At 44.9% G+C, this 20,815-nt stretch overlaps 1 protein-coding gene and 1 pseudogene across 1 annotated transcript in view; one reads left to right on the top strand and one right to left on the bottom strand.

Annotated features, from left to right (window-relative positions):
* Positions 1–20,815, top strand: part of LOC121166444 (nibrin-like) — a 178,917-nt gene that overhangs the window by 144,074 nt on the left and 14,028 nt on the right. The window lies entirely within an intron of this gene.
* LOC121166446 overlaps positions 1–20,815 on the bottom strand; it is a 1,182,205-nt pseudogene that overhangs the window by 37,527 nt on the left and 1,123,863 nt on the right.

Consider the following 20,815-nt stretch of genomic DNA (forward strand, 5'->3'; position numbering starts at 1 on the left):
TCTGCCAGTGGCTGCCAAGAACGGGTCCAGCCTGGCCTGCCCCCATATCTGAGCCACAGGTATACTGGTGGGCACTGTAATCAGGCCTGGGCTGGGCTGCTCCCTGCCCTGGTTCTTGTGCTTACCTGCAGGGACTGTGTCCTGATGGAGGTGTTCCCCAAGCTCCTCTATCAGGTCTCCTCCGAGTTCTTTCAGAAAAGCAGAAATTACACCATCACACGTGTGTTCTCAAGTAGTCGGAGGTGTCCTGGCTTGAAGAAAAGATGAGAGTTGCAGTTAGATGATGATACATTAGGAGACCTTAAACCAACCTGAAACAGGAAAAAGTTGACATAGTGGCAGACTACCCATACTTCATGTATGATTAGATGAGAGCATGATATGCAACAGAGAAGTAAGGATAAGTTGACTTGAATTTGAAAAAGAAAATCTCAAGGAGTTACTTTGGGATGAAACCATCATCCTCACTGCTAACACTCTCCTTAGGGATCCACACAAATGAATCATTGCAACTAAGGAAATCCAAATGCATGGAGTTATCTTAATGCATCAATCAACAACATCCTCAGTTAAGATGAATTTAAACAAACAAACAAAAAATCTTCCCAAAGCAGCTGGAAGACGGCCCCAGTGCTTGGGCCCTACCACCCTCAAGGCAGACCCTGATGAAGTTCCTGACTTGGGCCTGGTCTAGCCCTGGTCTTTGAGCCATTCGGGAACCACAGGGCAGCTGGGACTGAACCCCCTGCACAAACCAGGGATGCTGGTGTCCCAGGGGAGCTGCTCCAAAAGCCAGGCCACTTCACCCTGTCCCTTTCTTGTGTGTCTGCACTCTCTAGGCGAAGTTGCTAGTTGCCGGCCTGCTGTTTGTGGTCCTTAATGGCTGATAAAAGGGTAAGCTTTCCCAGGCCTCAAGCAGGGAGCTGGATGGGAAGTGGAGCAGCCGGGATCTGAACCAGTCCTCATGTGGGATGCTGGCACTTGAAGGCAGAGTTTTAGCTTGTTGAACTGCCAAGCCAGTCTCACTATTTTATCTCCTTACTAACAAATCAAAAAGCAAAACAAAGCAGAACAAACAAAAGAAACAGACAAATGCGTGTTAGTGCCGGCCTTAACCTACTGCTCAGTCCAAAGGGAGCTTCCACCTAGAGTGGACACAAACCCCACCCACAGCAAGGACACAGTCCGAGCCTAAGCAGCCTGCCATAGGATTCTGCTTTAATGCGGTCGAACTTCCAAAGATTTCTCAAAAACTATCAACGGAGTATATAACAAGTGACTGGAAGGAACAATTGTTTAAAGTTAATGCCGTCAATGATCTTATACAAATCTTACTAGAATGACACTATGTAAGTCTACAAAACCAAAAACCAAAACTGGAATGCATGCAAGCGTCTGTTTTCTGCATTTCAGAATTTTAAGGCTGTTTTCCCTGTGAAAATTCAAAAAGCACCTTGCAAGTCCAGATCTTACACAATCTACATTAGATCAGCACATGATATTCATTCATTGAAATGTATGTATGCATGTCGGTCTTTAAATTCATACATTCTTTGTAAAAATTAAGGATTAACTGATAATATTTATTACTTTCACTGACTTGAAAATGAGAAAGGTAACTCCTGCTTGCTGATTAATTCCCCAGAGTGGGCGTAACCAAAGCCAGGAGCATGGAAGTCCCTCTGAATTTCCCACAGAGGTTGCAGGCTTCCAAGCATCTGAACCATCATCCATTGCCTTCTAAGGATGCCTTAGCAAGAAGCTGGATCAAAAGGAGTGTGCCCAGGGCCCAGTGCAGTAGCCTAGTGGCTAAAGTCCTTACTTTGCACCAGGATCCCATGTGTGTACCCGTTTGCATCCTGGCTGCTCCACTTCCCTTCCAGCTTCCTGCTTGGAGGACAGACCAAAGCCTTGGGACCCTGCAGCCACATGGGAGACCTGGAAGATGCTCCTGGCTCCTGCCTTTGAATCAGCACAGCTCCAGCTATTGTGGCCACTTGGGGAGTGACCCAGCAGATAGGTGATCTTTCTGTCTCTCCTTCTCTCTGTAATTCTGCCTTTCCAATCAGAATAAACACTTTTTTAAAAATGTAGAGCACCGAGGAATCCAATTGCACGCTTGAGATGGGATGCAGATATCTCAAATGCTAACTAACCTTGCTGCACCAAAATAAGCCTTTGCTTGGTAGTGACTTAAGGACAACGTCTTTAAAAAGCATAAGATTTGTCAATGTATATAGGAAACATTATTTCAACTAAAATGTTATTAGATTCCTTTAGGTGTAAATCAATTCGACACAAAATGAAAACACATTTGTGGCATCAAGTTAGTGTGAAAATAGAAAAACAACTTAGACAAGTTAAATGAGGCAGTTTGTTAAGAAGGAAAAAGCCCCAGCTCAAAAACCTCAGCACACTGTTGAAGGAAAACAAAGAGAAGGGAGGAACAAAAACAGCTTCACTGGCTACAAAAGTTGTCTGTCTTCCTGGAAACTTTTAGCTGTCTGCCATGCAGAGAGTCTGGGCTGATGTCATTGGCTGAGGCCCACCTGCTTGTTACAAAGTTTCCAAGCACAGGGATGTTGCAGTCCACCCTCCCCCAGGCCACATTTCCTTTTCCCAATAACAGAAAGATAGAGAAAGAGTAGGAGTGGAGCCCCACCCCCCCCTACCTGGCCAGTTTGGAGAACCAAGACATTTTAGGAGACCTAATTAATGACGACCTTCCTGCCCCCAATTCAAGCCTCTCTGTTTCCATGCAATTCTAAGTAAGGAGTCAGGGTCTTCTCTCAAAAAACCTACACCTCGAGGTTCTGCAAGAATATGGGCCAATCCAGTGCTGTGGCTGAGGTGCTGAGCCATGCAACAGCTGGCAGAGCAAAGGACACCTATGGCCTGTCCTCCTTGAAAACTGGGTTTATGAGAGGTTTTATAAGAAGCTCCCCTATCAGACGGAAGATCTTCCTCTCTGTCCTTCCTCCTCTCTGTACATCTGCCTTTCCAATAAAAATAAATAAATAATTTAAAAATATATTGGGACGGAAGATCTTCTTCTCTGTCTCTCTCTGTATATCCGCCTTTTCAATAAAATTAAAATAATTTTTTTAAGATTTATTTTTATTATTTTTTTATTTATTATTTTCCGTCCGATGATTCAGTCCCCAAGTGAGCGCAACGGCCGATACTATGCCGATCCGAAGCCAGGAGTCTCTTCCGGGACTCCCATGCAGGTCCAGGGTCCCAAAGCTTTGGGCCGACCTCAACTGCTCTCCCGGGCCACGGGCAGGGAGCTGGAAGGGATGCGGGGCTGCTGGGATAGAACCGGCACCCATACGGGATCCCGGGCGTGCAAGGCGAGGACCTTCAACCACTGGGCCACCTAGCTGGGCCCAATAAAATAAATCTTAAAAAAAAAAAAAATAGGGCCCGGCGCGGTGGCACAAGTGGTTAAAGGTCCTCGCCTTGCACGCCCGGGATCCCATATGGGCGCCGGTTCTAATCCCGGCAGCCCTGCTTCCCTTCCAGCTCCCTGCCGTGGCCCGGGAGGGCAGTTGAGGTCGGCCCAAAGCTTTGGGACCCTGCACCCGCGTGGGAGACCCGGAAGAGACTCCTGGCTTCAGATCGGCATAGTATCGGCCCGTTGCGCTCACTTGGGGAGTGAATCCTTGGACGGAAGATCTTCCTCTCTGTCTCTCCTCTCTGTATATCTGCCTTTCCAATAGAAAAATAATAAAAATTAATCTTTTAAAAAAATAAATAAAAGAAACGAGTCTGAAACCAGAAGCTGTGCATCTTACTGACTGTGGTCCAGTCCCTGACCTCACGGGGGCTGGAGTCCTCAGTCCAGGCGGGAGCCACACCTTTGCCTCCTTCCCAGAGCCCAGGGAAGCCTGGCTGCTGTCCTGAGCCTGCCATTGGTGGGCTCTCTCTACCTGCACCCTTGTCGTCCTTCCTGTTGGGAAGCCTGTTCTTATGGTCCATTCATGTTCCATCCCACCTTATTCCTGCTGTAAATGTGTTTATGGTCCCAGGGAACCATCCTCTGCCCTTGCAGTCCGGGACATGTCCCTGGGACAGCAGATGGCATCAGTGCTGTCACCTGTGGCTGGACCCTTCCTTCTCCCACTCGCATCGCTCCTACATGTGACTTGAATAGCCGGCCACTCCCCTTAGTCCTTTGCTGCTTATTGTAATCCTCTATGAGAGGCAAAGTTGCTTGCCTGGGATTATTATTTATTTTGGTTTTAGGCAATTTTAGAGGAATACCTGGTTATAATAAACAGTAATGGGACATCTGTGTTCCCTTTAGCACCCAGTTTTCACTGGGTGGGTCTCTCCTGCACAGCTAACACAGTATCACAAGTGGGATGCTGAGCGTGATGCAGGCGAGGTAGAGATGTCCACCAGCAGTGAATTTCTTCTTTTGTGCTCCAGTCACACCCACTACCATTTTTTAAGAAGTTTATTTTATTTTTATTGGAATGTCAGATATACAGAGAGGAGGAGAGACAGAGAAAAGATCTACCATCTGCTGGTTCACTCCCCAAGTAGACTCAATGGCTGGAGTAGAGCTAATCCAAAGCCAGGAGCCAGGAGCTTCTTCTGGGTCTCCCATGTGGGTGCAGGGTTCCAAGGCTTTGGCCATTCTTGACTGCTTTCTCAGGCCACAAGCAGGGAGCCAGGGTGGAGGGGAGAGGTCGCTGGGATGCAAACCAGCACTCCTTCAGGATCCCAGCTCGTGCAAGGACTTGAGCCACTAGGCTACTGCTTCAGGCCCACCACTACCATTTTCAATATGTATATATATACACACATAAATACACACACACACATATATACTTATATACAGCTAGCTAGATAGATTTTACTTAGAAAAATGAAAGAGAGAGATGGGGAGAGCTGAGAAAGAGATCTTCCATTTGCTGGTACATTATCCAAGTGGCCACTTAAGTCACTCCAATACCAGGAGCCAGGAGCTTCTTTTGGGTCTCCCACATGCATACAGGGTCCCAAGGCTATGTGGGCTGCTGCTTTCCCAAGGCACAAGCAGGGGGCTGGATCAGAAGTAGAGTGGCCAAGACCACTCAGGGCCCATGGGGATGCTGTTGCCATTGTACCAAATCAGCTGATCATATTTGAAAATGATGATTTCCAGGCCCAGCATGGTAGCCTAGTCGCTAAAAGATCTCGCCTTGCAAAAGCCGGGATCCCATATAGGTGTCGGTTCGCATCTCCACAGCCCTGCTTTCCATCCAGCTCATGCTTGTGGCCTGAGAAAACAGATGAGGATGGCCCAAAGCCTTGGGACCCTGCACCTGCACGGGAGACCTGGAATAAGTTCCTGGCTCCTGGCTTTGGATTGGCTCGACTCCTGCTGTTGTGCCCACTTGGGGAGTGAATCATAGGATGGAAAATCATCCTCTCTGTCTCTCCTCCTCTTTATATAACTGACTTTCCAACAAAAAGATAATCTTTTCAAAAGAGAGAGAAATGATTTCCAAGCGTGTGTCCTCTTTGCTCAGAAGTCTCCTGTTCATTTTTGTTGTTCAGGAGCACATGATCAGTACAGTAGTTCTTTGTTCAATATGTGATTAGAAGTATTTTCTCCCAGTCTTCATCCAGGTAACTGGTTCTCTCACAGAGCAAACGTGTTTCGTTTTCATGAGATCTACTTGTTTGCTTCATAGATTGTACACTCCTGAGGCAACCTAAGAGGATGCTTTGCAGACCAAAGTCTCAAGCTTTTATCCTGGCTTCTCCCAAACCGTATCTGTGTATTTGTCTCTGAGTATATCATTTCTTTGCACTGTTTCATTTTATTTTTCTTTTTAAAGCTTTATTTATTTTGTTGGAAAGGCAGATTTATAGAGAGAAGGAGATAGAAAGATGTTCTGTCTGCTGGTTCACTCTCCCAGTGGCTCAACAGCCAGAGCTGAGCCAATCTGAGGCCAGGAGCCAGGATCTTCCTCCGGGTCTCCCACACAGGTGCAGGGTTCCAAGGCCTTGAGCCATTCTCCACTGCTTACTCAGGCCACAAACAGTGAGCTGGCTTGAACATGGAGCAGCCAGGATAGGAACCAGCACCCATATGGCATGTCAGCACTTGCAGGCAGAGGATCATCCAGTTGAGCCGTTGCACTGGCCACTACATTAGTTTTAATGTGAGAAAGGAGAATTATACTGGGTTCTTTGTTTCCTTTTTATTTTCCCCAATGGGTGCTCAGTTTGTACAGCACCAACATTGCACAAAATAATCATATGGCCATATTTGTGTAGAGGAACGAATGAGTTCTGTGTTTCAGTCCACTGTTGCATGTTTCCCTGTCTCTGCCCAGGTCACATTGCCTTGAGAGCTGCAGCTATGTGATTAGAAATATGGTCGGCTCCCTCCTCCCCTTCCTCCATCTTTATTTCAAGGGACTTAGCTGTTCTACTTCCTCTTCTTTGCAGGACACATTTCAGAGTAACAGTAGGTCTAGACAAAATCCTGGACACGGGCCTGGAGGAAGTGCTGGTTTGTCCTGCGGAGCAGCCAGGAGAGCAGCGACCCAGGGTTTCTGGAATACTACAAGAATGCCCGCTCCAAGAAGCCACTGCGCATCATCAGCCTGTGCCACTGTGAGCAGGAGGATGCGGGCGTGAGCTTCGACAGGAAGGATCTGCCAAAGAGATTTGTGTCCGACATCAAGATCAAGGAGCGCACCTTTTACCTGGTGGCCAAGGTGAAGGAGGACATGTGTCTGTGGGTGTGGAACATCTGCCATGTCTGTGGCTTCAGGCGTGCTGTGGAGAACACAGGTAGGGGGCCCCTTTCCAGAAGGTCTGAGCCGGGACCCTAGGAGTCCCTGTGTGAGATCAGGCTCTCACAAGCCTTCCTCCTGGGCAGAGGAGGAATCAGCTGGGGGTGGGAGCCAGGCAGGTGTGGGAGGAACACCTGGTGCTCCATAAGCTTGGGAGGCCAAGAAGCTGGAGGTGGTGAAGGGACAGATGTGCTTCCAATGTGTTCTCCAAGCATCTTGGCACCAACAGCTCGCACCCTGTACCTGTCACCTGCCTCCCACCCCCAGGAAGCTCCCACCTGCCACTTCCTCCTCTGGTCCCCCTCTGTGTGGCCCATCTTGCCCAGGTAAACTTGACCATGTCTTTGTGGTTACATGTTTGGCCATGGATGTAGAACCCAGTGTGCCTTAATGTTCCCTTGGGAGAGGAGGACAGGGGAGGACTTACTGATGGACACATGGGTTTTGATAACTTGCAGACAGGAGAGCTGGGCTGTGTTGGGGCTCATCCCCAATTCTCTGGGTTGGCTGAGCAGAAGCATTCTCTCAGGGCAGTGATTGGGAGCCTGCCTGGTCTCACACCAGAATGTAGGAGGAGCATTTAAACCACAGTGGTTCCAAAGATTCACCCTGGGTCAGCAAATGAGTCTCAATGTGTCTCCAGGCCACGGTCTGCTTAGAGCTCTGCTGTGGGCAGCAGGGGTGCATGCACAGGTAAAGTTTTCTGTAAAGATTTTAGACCCTGAACACTCACAATTTCCCATTCCTGTTAAAAAAAAAAAAAAACAATTTTTTTTTTTTGCAATCCTCGGCCCTGTGTTGTAGACTAGCAGCTAAACATGAGGAGAAACAGATGAAATGCAGAAGAATTCAAAGGGGAGGCTGATGCTGTGATACAACGGGTTAAGCCACTGTGTGTGACACTGGCATTGTGGGGGGCCTGGAGGAAGCTCATGACTGTGCAGGCTCAGCCCTGACTGCCATGGCCATCTGGGGAATCAATCAGTGAGTGGAAGATCTCAGTATTCTTTCTCTCTGTCTCACTCTCTTTCAAATAAATTAATGACTCCTCAGAAAAAAGTCAAAGGAATCATTATAAGGTTATTCCAACAGACAGAAGAGAATACCAGTACACAGTTAAACAAAATTAGGAATCAGTATATGGTTTGAATAAGAAATTCAGCAAAGAGAATGAGACTGAAAAGGAATGAATAGAAATATTAGGAATGGAAGAACTCAATAAGTCAAAGTTAAAAATAGAACTGTTGGGGCTGGTATTCTAGCACCTAGGATCAGACTGCCATGCAGGCATCTCCTACGGGCACCAGGTCAAGTCTTGGCTACCTAGCCTATGTACTTGGCAAACCAACGGAAGATGACCTGGGAGATCCAAAGGAAACTCCTGGCTCTTGACTCTGGCCTAGCCGAGCTCTGCCATTGTGGCCATTTGGAGAATGAATCAACCTATAGGAGACATCTCTCTCTTTCGACCTCACTCTCTCTGTGTAACTTTTTCAAGTACAATAAATAAATTTTAAAGAAAAATAAGTGAGAGGGGGCGACACAGTGTGAAAAAGTCTTCAGATCAAGCAGAAGAAAGAACAGCTGAACTTGAAGGTATCTTTTGAAATATTGGTAAAAAGGAATGCAACAGTGCGTGATATCTCTTAACTACTCTACACAAGTCAATATTTAAATTTTGGAAGTCTCCCCCAAACAAAAAAAAAGAGTGGCTCAGAAAACCTAGTCGGGTGCTGGTGTGCTACATGTGACACATCCAATACAGGAGCTGATTCAACTCCTAACTACTCCACTTTTAGTTCCGTTCCACTTATGTGGAAAATCTAGATGGAGTTCTGGGTTCTGGCTTTTATTGTGGCAATTTGGGGAGCAAACCAGTTTGTGGAAGCTCTCTCTGTCTCTTCCTTTCAAACCAACAAATAAAATCTTTAAAAATGAAAGAACCCATTCAATGACACAACAGAGGAAAGCTTCAATTTGGAATATATGGAAACCCACATATATGAAGCTGAGAGAATCTCGAAGGAACATGAACAGAAAAAAAACCCTTATTATGATATAGTGAAACTTTCAAACGCACAGCACATGGAATTATAAACTGTGTGATTTTTAAATGAACTCATTAAACTGACAGCAGAGTTCTCAACAGAAAACTTAAAAGACCAGAAAAGAATGGAGAGAAAATCTGTTTTGAAATTAAAAAAATTAAAACCTATCAACCAAAAATACGTTTCCAGTGAAGTTTTGTTTCATGAATGAAGTGAAATACTTTATAAAACAAACACAATATAAAGATTTTTTTATCACTATCCAATCAGAATTACAAAGGATAATTAAGGAAATATTGTATACAAAAGCAAACAGACGGGCCCAGCAGTGTGGCCTAGTGGCTAAAGACCTCACCTTGTACACGCTGGGATCCCATATGGGCGCCAGTTCTAATCCTGGCAGCTCCACTTTCCAACCAGCTCCCTGCTTGTGGCCTGGGAAAGCAACTGAGGACAGCACAAGACTTGGGACTCTGCACCCACGTGGGATACCCGGAAGAAGTTCCTGGATCCTGGCTTTGGATCAGCATAGCACTGGCCGTTGTGCTCACTTGGGGAGTGAATTATCAGACAGAAGATCTTCCTCTCTGTCTCTCCTCCTCTCTGTATATCTGACTTTCCAATAAATGAATCTTTAAAAAAAAAATAAAGCAAACAGGCTACTTTCATTGTGAAAATGTGACTTCTACAGGAAAACAACAACAAACATTTGAAAAAACAAGAAATTAAGAAAAAAAACCAGGACCAACTCATTACCAAGTAATTGTACACTGGATGCAAATGGACTCAATTCTGAGAAACACAGATTAGATGAATGAATTTTAAAAAATAATAAAAGGACCCAGTAATATGCAAAGGCTGCCTACAAGAAACAAACTTCATCAGTTAAAATAGAGTGCAAGTGAAAGAATGCGAAAAGTTAATAAGCCCAGCATGGTAGCCTAGTAGCTAAAGTCCTTACTTTGCATGCACCTGGATCCCACATGGGTGCTGGTTCATATCCTGGGTGTTCCACTTCCTATTAAGCGGCTTGTAGTTGAGGATGGCCAACTGTCGCCACTTGGGGAGTGAACCAACAGATGGAAGATCTTTGTCTCTCCTTCTCTTTGTAAATCTGACTTTCCAATAAAAAGCAAAAATCTTTTTTGTTTTGATTTCTTCATTTGTATTGCAAAGTCATATATAGAGAGAGGAGAAGAAGCAGAGAGGAAGATCTTCTGTCCGATGATTCACTGCCCAAGTGATCACAATGGCTGTAGCTGTGCCAACTCGAAGCCAGGAGCCAGAAATTTCCTCCAGGTCTCCGATGGGGGTGTAGGTTCCAGAGGCGTTGAGCCATCCTCAACTGCTTTCCCAGGCCACAAGAAGGGAGCTGGTTGGGAAGTGCAGCAGCCAGGATTAGAACTGGTGCCCATGTGCGATCCAGACGTGTTAAAGGTGAGGAATTTAGCTGTTTTGAAACCATGACTTGCCCAAAAGTAAATACATCCTAAAAAAAAAAAAAAAGATACTCCATGTTAATGGAAATTGAAAGTGAGCAGGGATTCACCAGGCTTATAGTAGATAAAATAAACTTTAAGACAAAAATTGTTAAAAGAGACCATGATCCTACATAATGGTAAAGAGATCAGTTTAACAGACAATATGACCATTGAAAATACATACACAGCTAATGCAAGAGCACCATTGTATAAACACAAGTTTAGTAGATCCTAAAGGAGACTTAAGCAGTAATAATAATGGGCTAATTCAAACTCCACTTTCATCTATGAACAATTCAACAAGACAAAAAAGTCAACGAACAAATAACAAACACAATACACACATAGACCATTTGGACCCAACATCCTTGTACACTATCCCACCTCACACTTGTAGAATGCACATCCTTTTCATCAGCACATAGAACACTAAGACTGATCATACAGTAGAAAAATAAACAAATCTCAAGACATTAAAAAAGACTGGCTCCTGTCTTAGGTCTGGCCAGGCTCAGCTTTTACAGCCACTGGGAGAGTTAACAAGTAGATGGGATGGAAGATCTCTTCATCTTGGCCACTCTCTCTGTCACTCTTCATTTCAAATACATACAATTAATCTTTTTTTAAAAATCACTTGAATGAGACACAAAAGAGAAAACAATGGTTGCTACAGAAATAGAATCAGTCAGAACTATTAAGAACATATACCCACAAATCAGGAAATTTGAAAGAAACTGATAAATCTGCGAGAACATGTAATTTACCAAAGTTGAGTCACAAAGACATAGAACACTAGAACAAATAACTGGTAATGCAATAGCTCAGGACCAAATGCCTTCACTAATGACTTCTCCCAAACCTCCAAGAAACAGCTAATACCAGTTCTTGTCAAACTGTTTTGAATTACTCCAGTAGTATTTTGATAGGCCAACAGGCTCTTTCTTGGCTGAGAAAGAACTTGATGAGAACAATCCCAGTCACAGTAGCTACAGAAATACACACAGGGGCGGGAGCAGTGAAGCAGGCTGATCCTCTGCTGCAGCACTGGCATCCCATATGGGCACTGGCTCATGTCCTGGCTGCTTCACTTCCCAACCCAGTGACTGAGAAAGCAATGGAGAATGGCCCAAGTCTTTGGGAACCTGCACCCATGTGGGAGACGAGGAAGGAGTTCCTAGCTCCCAGCTTCACAATGGCCCAGCTCTGGCCACTGCAGCCATTTCGAATGGAAACTCTATGTAACTCTACCTTTCCAAGTAAAATAATTTCTTTCAAAAATACATACATACATATACACCCTGGCACAAATGTAAGGATTAAAAGAGATTAGCAATGAAAATTTTAAAAAACACTAAAGAAAAACCTGAAGATATCCAACAACAAAATGAAAACAATGCCAAAGAAAGAAAGAAAGAAAGAAGGAGAGAGAAACGAAGAAAGAATGGAAGGAAAGAAAAACCTAAGTAGCATCCCTCTGTCCCAGCGTCTGCACTGGCAGCAATTCTGACTCAAGAGATGAAGCCAGCAAGCAAGCACTCTGATGTTGGAAGGAGGTCACTATGTTAGCCACTATGTTAAGTGCTAGCTCCCTAAATCACATTTTTTTTTAAATGGTGATGTTTACAGAGTTGATTGGGGGTGGGAAGGATTGAGGGTTAGGGGAAAGTGGGTGAGATCATTGTTTCCAAGTTTCCTTTTCTTCCTCCTGTATCTGGGAGCAAGGGAGGAGATGAGAAGAGAAGCTGCACTCAGCCTTCCAACTGCCTCAGTACCTGGGGTGGGGAATGGCCACCCAATATCATACCAGGCTCCCAAAGGGAAGCATGCTCTGAAGGTTGTGCTCAAGTGGTTTCAATAGTTTTGAAATGCTGTCAGTTTTGTTGCTTCAAGGATGAGACAATCCATCCAAGGACCATTGGCTGACTCAGTCCACGTTAGAGTTTCCATTTGCCCAGATATATGCTGTCAACACTTGGCTGGGCTAGTTGTACAGTTTGCTTTACCCTCCTTCCTCTGCTGTGGTAGCAGATGTCCACTGCACTTCCCAGTGGACTGGCATATCCTCCATATGCACCTGGGTATGCCATCCACTGCTCTGCCTTAGCTATTGTGGAGGCCCACTTCTGATACTTGCACTCCACAGTCAGTCCACTGGTCCTAGGATTCAACACACGGTTGGAATTCGGAGTGCAGTGGTTCAGTTGGGTGAATCCCACAGAGACTTCATCTCTGCTGAACCCAGACCTGACTCTGTGTGTGCTTGCCAGTACAGGGTCTGGCTTAGTCTGACAACACATCAGGCTGTGCTGGGTCAGTTCTGTGTCAAGCCCATCTCTTACACTAAAGAATGGATGCTTCATCCAGCCCAACCCAGCCCACTACACATTTGATCCTCAAACATACCAGCAGGAACTGTAGCCTAGTCAGAGTGACCCCCCCAAAATCACCATCAATGTACTTCTCACTATGTGCAGCAGACTGGTCCTGTCTGACACACATCCATTTAGCTCTTGTATACATCAATGGGCCTTTTAGCCTAGTTCAACCCAACAAACACTGTTATCAGCCCACACTCATCCCAGTAGATGCCACTGCTTGGCCAGACAGTCCCGCCTGCAGCCCTGCTTCTCATGCTTACCTGTGGGAGTCACAGCTCATTAGAGAGGAGCCCACAGTTTCCCTACTGGGAGATCCTGCACTCTCCTGGTGGTTCTGTAGTCTAGCTTGACAGGAGTTGCCCCTAGTCCCAGCATTTGCCAGCCCTGACACTGTGGCAAAGCCCGGGCAGCCTGCACTTCTTCTGGCTCATGCATGCACAGTGTTTATAGTCACCCGGCCTTGCTGCCTTTCCCAGCTCACATGCAGCCCTATGGGTATTGGTCTGGCCTGGTCTGCCCTCAGTCCCAGTTCTCACTCCCACCAGTAGGAACCCCTGCTGCCACCCTATCACGCTAACCCACCTCTCCCTGGTCTCACATGCACTGGCGGGTGCTGCAGCCTGGTATGGCATTGCCTGCCTAATCTTGGCATTCGTCAGCTGATGCTGCAGCCTGGCCTGGCATGTTGTGTGCCTAATTCCAGCTCATGCTGGTGGGTACTGCAGCCTCGCCTAGCCTAGCCAGCCCTCAGTCACAACCCTAAATGTGAACTGGCTGCTGTTACAGCCTGACTAGGCCTGTCCTGCACCCTGCCCTGGTTCTCAGCTCTGCCAGTGGGTGCCAAGAACGGGTCCAGCCTGGCCTGCCCCCATATCTGAACCACAGGTATACTGGTGGGTATTGTAATTGGGCCTGGGCTGGGCTGCTCCCTGCCTTGGTTCTTGTGCTTACCTGCAGGGACTGTGTCCTGACGGAGATGTTCTCCAAGCTCCTCTATCAAGTCTCCTCCGAGTTCTTTCAGAAAAGCAGAAATTACACCATCACACGTGTGTTCTCAAGTAGTTGGAGGTGTCCTGGCTTGAAGAAAAGATGAGAGTTGCAGTTAGATGATGATACATTAGGAGACCTTAAACCAACCTGAAACAGGAAAAAGTTGACATAGTGGCAGACTACCCATACTTCATGTATGATTAGATGAGAGCGTAATATGAAATAGAGAAGTTAGGGTAAGTTGACTTGAATTTGAAAAAGAAAATCTCAAGGAGTTACGTTGGCATGAAACCATCATCCTCACTGCTAACACTCTCCTTAGGGATCCACACAAATGAATCATTGCAACTAAGGAAATCCAAATGCATGGGGTATCTTAATGCATCAATCAACAACGTCCTCATGTTGTTGATTAAACAAAAAAATCTTTCCAAAGCAGCTGGAAGACGGCCCCAGTGCTTGGGCCCTACCACCCTCAAGGCAGACCCTGATGAAGTTCCTGACTTGGGCCTGGTCCAGCCCTGGTCTTTGAGCCTTTCGGGAACCACAGGGCAGCAGCTCTCTCTGCAATTTTATTTTAAAATTATGTTACTTTTTTATTATTTTACAATATATTTCAAAAAATGAACTTATAGATGTCTTATCTGCTCTATAAGACCTGGAATAAAAGAACACTTAGAATTAGGACACAGAGACATTAAGCTGTATTACTCGCTTGTACTGAACCATTACTACCAAAGTGTAAGTATTTTTTTAAATAAGCAGATGTGTGGCTATGCAAAATAAAATACAAACTTGTTAGAACAGTAAACTTGAGTTTAATGGCTACAGAAAGGAGGTGGTTTTGTTTTCTTTCCTCAACACATCTGGTTCTGGCAGCAAGTTGCATTATACATTTAAAGCAGTGTGTGCCCTGAAAGCTCATAGCTTCTGTTTGTGCGTATAACTTGGGTCAGAGACCAGACACATGGAAAAGCACTGTTCTCAACACCCTCAACATCTCTCCTTCCCGGAGGTCACAATGCTAACAAACTCAAGACTTTCCTTGCTGATGGTACTTAGTAATTGTTTTACTCCAGTTAACACTGGATGTTTTAATATTCTCTAAAAGAGAAGTGATGAAAGCATGTAGAAACCCTCCAGGGTCCAATTTTCACTTCCCATTCCCCAAGTAGTAAAATAGCAGCTCTACATGTTATAAAAAAAAACAGAGATCATTTCAATTTCTTATTCCTTTATAACCATAGTAACTTTACAATGCTTTTAGATTTAGTTGAATTTCCAAAATGAAAATGTCAGTTGTCAAATATTTTAGGAATTTATTAAAGTATTACATACAATTGATTTCCTTTTAGCTACCCCTTCCCCTCAAAAAAGTATATATGGTGCATGTGTGTGCATTTACTTATCTTACCTTAACTGAAGTTCTCTTTCTCTGGTTGGACATGAGAAACCAGTTTAAGCAACCAATGCTTGCTTTTATTTCTATTATAAGCAATAATTCAGATCTTTTTTCACTAAATATGACTGCAGCATTTTCATAATAAAATGCACAAAAGGCAATACCAAAAAATGCCTTCTGAACAGGCTTCTGACAGGCAAGTCACATAAGTCAGACTCTACCAAAGTGGCACTACAACAATATAGGCATCCAGTTTCTTTTCCTTTTTTCAAATTTGTCAGTTATTTACCACAATTATTTTTGTCTAGTAGGAGACAATTTCCTGCTGGACTTAACTCTTAAGAGTTGACATAAACCAAAACTGGACAGCAGTCAACTGGAATCACATTCCAATGGTCTCCAAAAATACTTGGCCAAAACACATCTTTTCTTTTCCTTGATTGATTTTGCATTAATTTTATTAAACGTATAGCAAATAACATTGCAAAGTTTTTCTCAGAGCTTTTTCTTAGTGGACTCTCTCTGCAATTCTTGCCAACAAGTACCTGGTGAACTTGTAGACAGCGCTGTTCCTGGCTCCCCAGCAGGTGGCGGCCCCGCGCCCTGGCCGCACGCCCGCTGCATCCCGCCGGCAGCACAGAGGCTCGCGCGGCCCGGGAGCGCTCGCCCCGCAGCTCGGGCGGCTGGCAGGCGGGCTGGCGCCGGTCGCGTCGGCCGGCAGCAGGGCCCATGTGGAAGCTCCTCCCGGCCGCGGGCCCAGCCCGAGGTAAGGACAGGGAAGGGACAGAGGGCCCGGGTTCGGAGGATCGCCAACGCGGGGAAGGAAGTCGGGGAGGGTCGCTTCCGGTCCGTTCCCCTTACCTTCCGGCGCACGGCGGAACGGGAAGGAAACCGGGGGTCGGGCACGCGCGTGGTGGTCCCGGCTGCGCCGTGGCGGGGAAGGCCGGCTGTCCTCGGCCCCGGGGTTGGGCGGGTGGACGCCCGGCCCTGTCCCGCGCTGTGCAGTGGCCGTGGGACCCCGGCGCTGTGCAGTGGGCATGGGCGGTGGGGCGGCTGGCCCTTCCCTGAGCCCTGGCTGAGGTGGCTGAGGAGAAACCGGTGCACGGAGCAGCTGTCTGTTGTTTCAGACGCGTTTCCGTGGTGTCAGCCAGAGGGGACAGCCCAGACTTTTTTTGAAAAGACCAGAATCTTGCATCTCCGAGTTCACTGGCCTAGATGTGTCCAACACTGGGGCTGGTCAGGCCCAAGCCAGGAACCCCAGGATGCAAGGGCCTCAGTTGCTGTCTGTCACAGTGTGCCTTGGCGGTGCTGGGGCTGGACCCCCTGCACAAACCTGGGATGCTGGTGTCCCAGGGGAGCTGCAGCAAAAGCCAGGCCACTTCACTTCGCCCCTTTCTTGTGTGTCTGCACTTCCTTAGTGGAAGTTGCTAGTTGCCTGCCTGCTGTTTGTGGTCCTTATTGGCTGATAAAAGAAAGGGTAAGCCAGGAAAGCCGTGATTACCTGTGTGCTCAGGGTGTTCAATTGTGATTGGGAAAAAAAGGGTCTCTAGAGAGGCAGTCTTGACTGGCTATGTAAGAGGATTAAAATAAAAAAAAGAAGATTTCTTAATTTCACTTGAGTGAAAGCAGGAAAGACAGAGAAGTCTTCCATTCTCGGGATGGCCTCCATGGCCAGAGCTGGACCAGTGCAAAGCTGGGAGCCAGAAGCTTCGTCTTGTCTCCCATGTGTATATAGGGGTGCAGGAAACTTGGGTCATGCTCCACTGCTTTCCCAGCCAGAAGCAGGGAGCTGGTTGGGAAGTGGAGCAGCTTGGAGTTGAACCAGTGCCCACATGCGATGCCAGCACTGCAAACAGAATTAATATGATCTGGCCTCTGAAGGACTTTTGTAAACACCAATACAGGCATCCCTATGAACTTGCACCAGTGCAAGGCCAGACCATAAAGATTTCAATTTGTCTCGTGGTTCTCAGGGTTCCTATGGATGTGTGGAAAGAAGACAGACCTGAGACAAGTTGAGTTGGACACAGCATACCTGAGGAAAGGCTTCATGAATCAAGGTGTGGCCCGAGCCAGTGGAGGTTGAGAGAGCAGTACCCAACAGTCCATCAGACGGTAGGAGGTGACTTCCAGAAACAGCGGGATTGGTTAGTTGCAGCTCACTGTTGGCCTGGTTTGAGTGTGCAGTGAGAAGGCATTTGCCCTGCAGGACCTGGTCTGTGTAGGTGACAGGCTGAGACTTAGCCATCTGTTACGGGGATAGCACTGCTAAGTGCAGACATTTGGCACTGTGTAGCAGGGCTAGCCTGGGAGTCCTGTTCAGCCTGTCTCCAGCTGTTGGCTAAAGTGCACCCTTGGCCACAGCTCAGAGTTGAGTTACTGCCACCTGTGGGCAGACCTAGCTTGAGTCCTGGGCTCAGATACCCTGGATGTTTGGGCAATGAGTCAGAATGTGTATTCCAGTCCCCAAATAAGTGAGTAAAAAAAAAATAGAATAGGGGCTGGTGTGATGCCTCAACTAGCTAATCCTCTACTGTTAGCACTGGGATCCCATATGGGCACGAGTCCTTATTCCAGCAGCTCCACTTCCCATCCAGCTCCCTGCTTGTGGCCTGGGAAATCAGTCAAGTATGGCCTAAAGCCTTGGGACCCTGCACTCACGTGGGAGACATGGAGGAAATCCTGGCTGCTGCCTTTGGATCGGCACAGCTCCAGTGTTCTGACCATTTGGGGAGTGAAGCAGTGAATGGAAGCTCCAGTCAAGTTCATATTGAAACTTTACTTAGGATTTCAGTAAATTTATCACTTGGGAAAGTATTCATTCCTTTCACTGTTGTTCCTCCTTAAGATACATGGAATGCCCTTGCATTAATTTAGGTGATCTTTTGTTATTCCTCAGTAAGGGCTTAATAGAAAATGTGAGTTTAATATAGGTAAAACTGATTCACATTTAAATAACAAACTAAATGTTTTCTTGAAATATCATGAATTTTATCCTACATAATGTACACATTTATGTATATGTGTTTGTGTCTCATTATTTGATTCCTCTTAGAACCGTACAGAGTTTTGACTGGCACTGAGTACGTCGTTGGAAGGAGAAACTGTGCTGTACGAATTGAAGATGATCAGTCAATCAGTTGAAATCATGCAGTGTAATTTTTTAAAAAATTTATAATGTGTCAAAATTAAACGAATAATATGTTGTAAGCTTAAAGTTGTAAAGTATTGTAAAGTTGTAAAGTCTTTGTAACTGTGATAACATAACTTTATTGTCATTCACAGGGTAGAGTATGAACCTTTGGTTGCCTGTTCTTCTTGTTTAGATGTGTCTGGGAAAACTGCTCTAAATCAAGCTGTGTTGCAACTTGGAGGACTCACTGTGAACAGCTGGACAAAAGAATGTACTCACCTTGTCATGATGTCAGTGAAAGTCACCATGGAAGTAAGTTGAACTGTGTTCCCATATGAAAACAAGTTCTGGGACCTTGAGTGAACTCACCACAGCACAGAGTTAGCACCATGTGTCTCTTCTGTCAGATTGTCTTCCTCCAGTCTCTGACATTGTCTCATGGTCTCATGCTCCCTCAGTTAAGCTGTAATCACACAAAGATTTCTTTGCTGTATCTTTAAAGCCCTGAGATGTATAGATATGTACCTTCCAAAGATGCTGACTAGTCATTAAAGCAGTGATGTATTTTGGTATATTTTCAGATTTTGCATCTTCATCCAATTTGATATATCCAAAGGTAATTGAAGAATGGCATCGAGAGGCGATTCATTAAACAGGCTGGTGGTGCCAAAGATATGTGGGATTGTTTTAGGCTGAAAAGCAACAAATACTTTGGTTCCTGTGTTTGAAGATGCAAAAGCCTTTTGTTATAATTAATTAAATATTAGTGTTATATTCTAATTTATACATAAATGGCTCTTATGTTTATACATATATGTGTATGAAGTAGCTGTCAAAGAGAAAGGCTTGTTGCCCAGATTGAACCTGAAGTTAAACATGTACCATGGGAAAGGTACCCCTGAACAAAGATAGTTCCATCTTGGAAAATTTAGGACATTGATTTTATAGCTTCTGCAACATGACTTATTTAAAAAATACTCATGTTCATAAACTCACAGGTAATAGATTCATAAAACATTTGTATGCATTCATATGCATGGGGACCTGATGTTTCAATGTTAGCTCAGCATAATCCCCCTTAAGATATTAAGTTACTTAAATGGAATAGGTAATGATACATGGGTTTAGAAGGCCTGAAATAAGGTCAAAGATGCTTTGATTGTCTTAGGAGATTTTGCCAAGTCCTCAGAGCTGGACACTTCTAGTACCTGACATGCTAATGACCACCATTAGAGACACCACCATGGAGTGTGCAGCGTTTCTTCTTTGGTGTTTCTGATCACATACTGAAAAAAAAAAAATCAAAATAAACCCTGGTCATTATATTATTTGTTGGTCCTCTTTCCCAAAGTATATTTAGGCTTATAGGTTTTCCCTTGGTTTTGTTTTGTTTTGTTTAGATTATTGAATGTTAGAACCAGAGGGAAACCTGAGGAGTGTTTAGTTCAGCTTTTATATTTTGAAGAGCAAATTGAAGCTTGGAGCAATTAAGTGCTTTGCCTGGAATCGCATGTGTTGGAGTTTTATTCAGTCCTGTGTTGATTGAACTTAAATACTCTATGTTGCATTTGGATGATCTCATTCACATAGGAAGTTGGGATCTGTCAGATTCCAGTCTTTAGAGATACCCTCAATCTGGTCGCTCCTAACGCCTGCATTATTGAAAACATATGTATAAACTGTGTAGTTGGATTATTTCCTAGAATATGCCAGCTCTTTCTTCTTTTAATTGCCCACAGTAGTATTTTCTAGTCCTTTCTGAGTTTGTGGATGTGTGTTACTTGAGGCTGATAGCTTGATTCACGTTAGTTCACAGTTTTGTTCTCTCTTTATGTGTGCATCAGCTTCCACTGAGCCTAACCAGTTGCTCCTTGACTTACTGTGTTGAAGAGGCTTTATTCTATACTCTTACTCCTTCTGAAAGCAGTAAGGCTCCAAAGAAATTTCCATTTATTTCTTAATGTGTATTGCCTCTGCAGGATGGGTTAGATTTCTTCTAACTTTTTTTTAAGTTGGAATGGATTTTTAAAGTCTTTCTGTTATTCTGCCTATCCCAAAGGACTACCGTGTCATGGCTTCTGATAATTGAATAGTTCTGCTTTGTGATATAAAACTGACCAAATATGAACTTCTGTTTTACAGATTGTGACTTCATTTGTGAACTTGGGAAAAGGAAAGGAAGCAATTATTAGAAAGGCATCTTTGTAGTTTATAGCAGAGTTTTTCTTTAGAAGAAGGTATCATAATGACTATATATATATTCACCTGTGCTTTCTTCCTTTTACATGATTTGTGCACTCATTTGTGGATGCCCCATTGTAAAGCCAGAGTATTTTACTGAATTTCTCCAAGCAGTTCAGTCCGAGAAACAACCTCCACACATAGAAAGGTACGTTATGTGTTTCTAATTAACATATGACAGAAAAGATGAGTGCATTGACTTTCGGTTAACTCTCTTTAATGCTAGATGTGATAGTTGCTGTGTTCCATGTTGTTTTTGTGTGTATGTGTTCCATGTTAATGAAAATCTTTCTGTTAGTACGTAATGAAAGATTCTTTTTTTTCTCACTTAGTCTTTTTTTT

Source organism: Ochotona curzoniae, unplaced genomic scaffold (genome assembly GCF_017591425.1).
Source record: "Ochotona curzoniae isolate NIBS_2020 unplaced genomic scaffold, NIBS_Ocur_1.0 patch14, whole genome shotgun sequence".
Taxonomy (NCBI): domain Eukaryota; kingdom Metazoa; phylum Chordata; class Mammalia; order Lagomorpha; family Ochotonidae; genus Ochotona; species Ochotona curzoniae.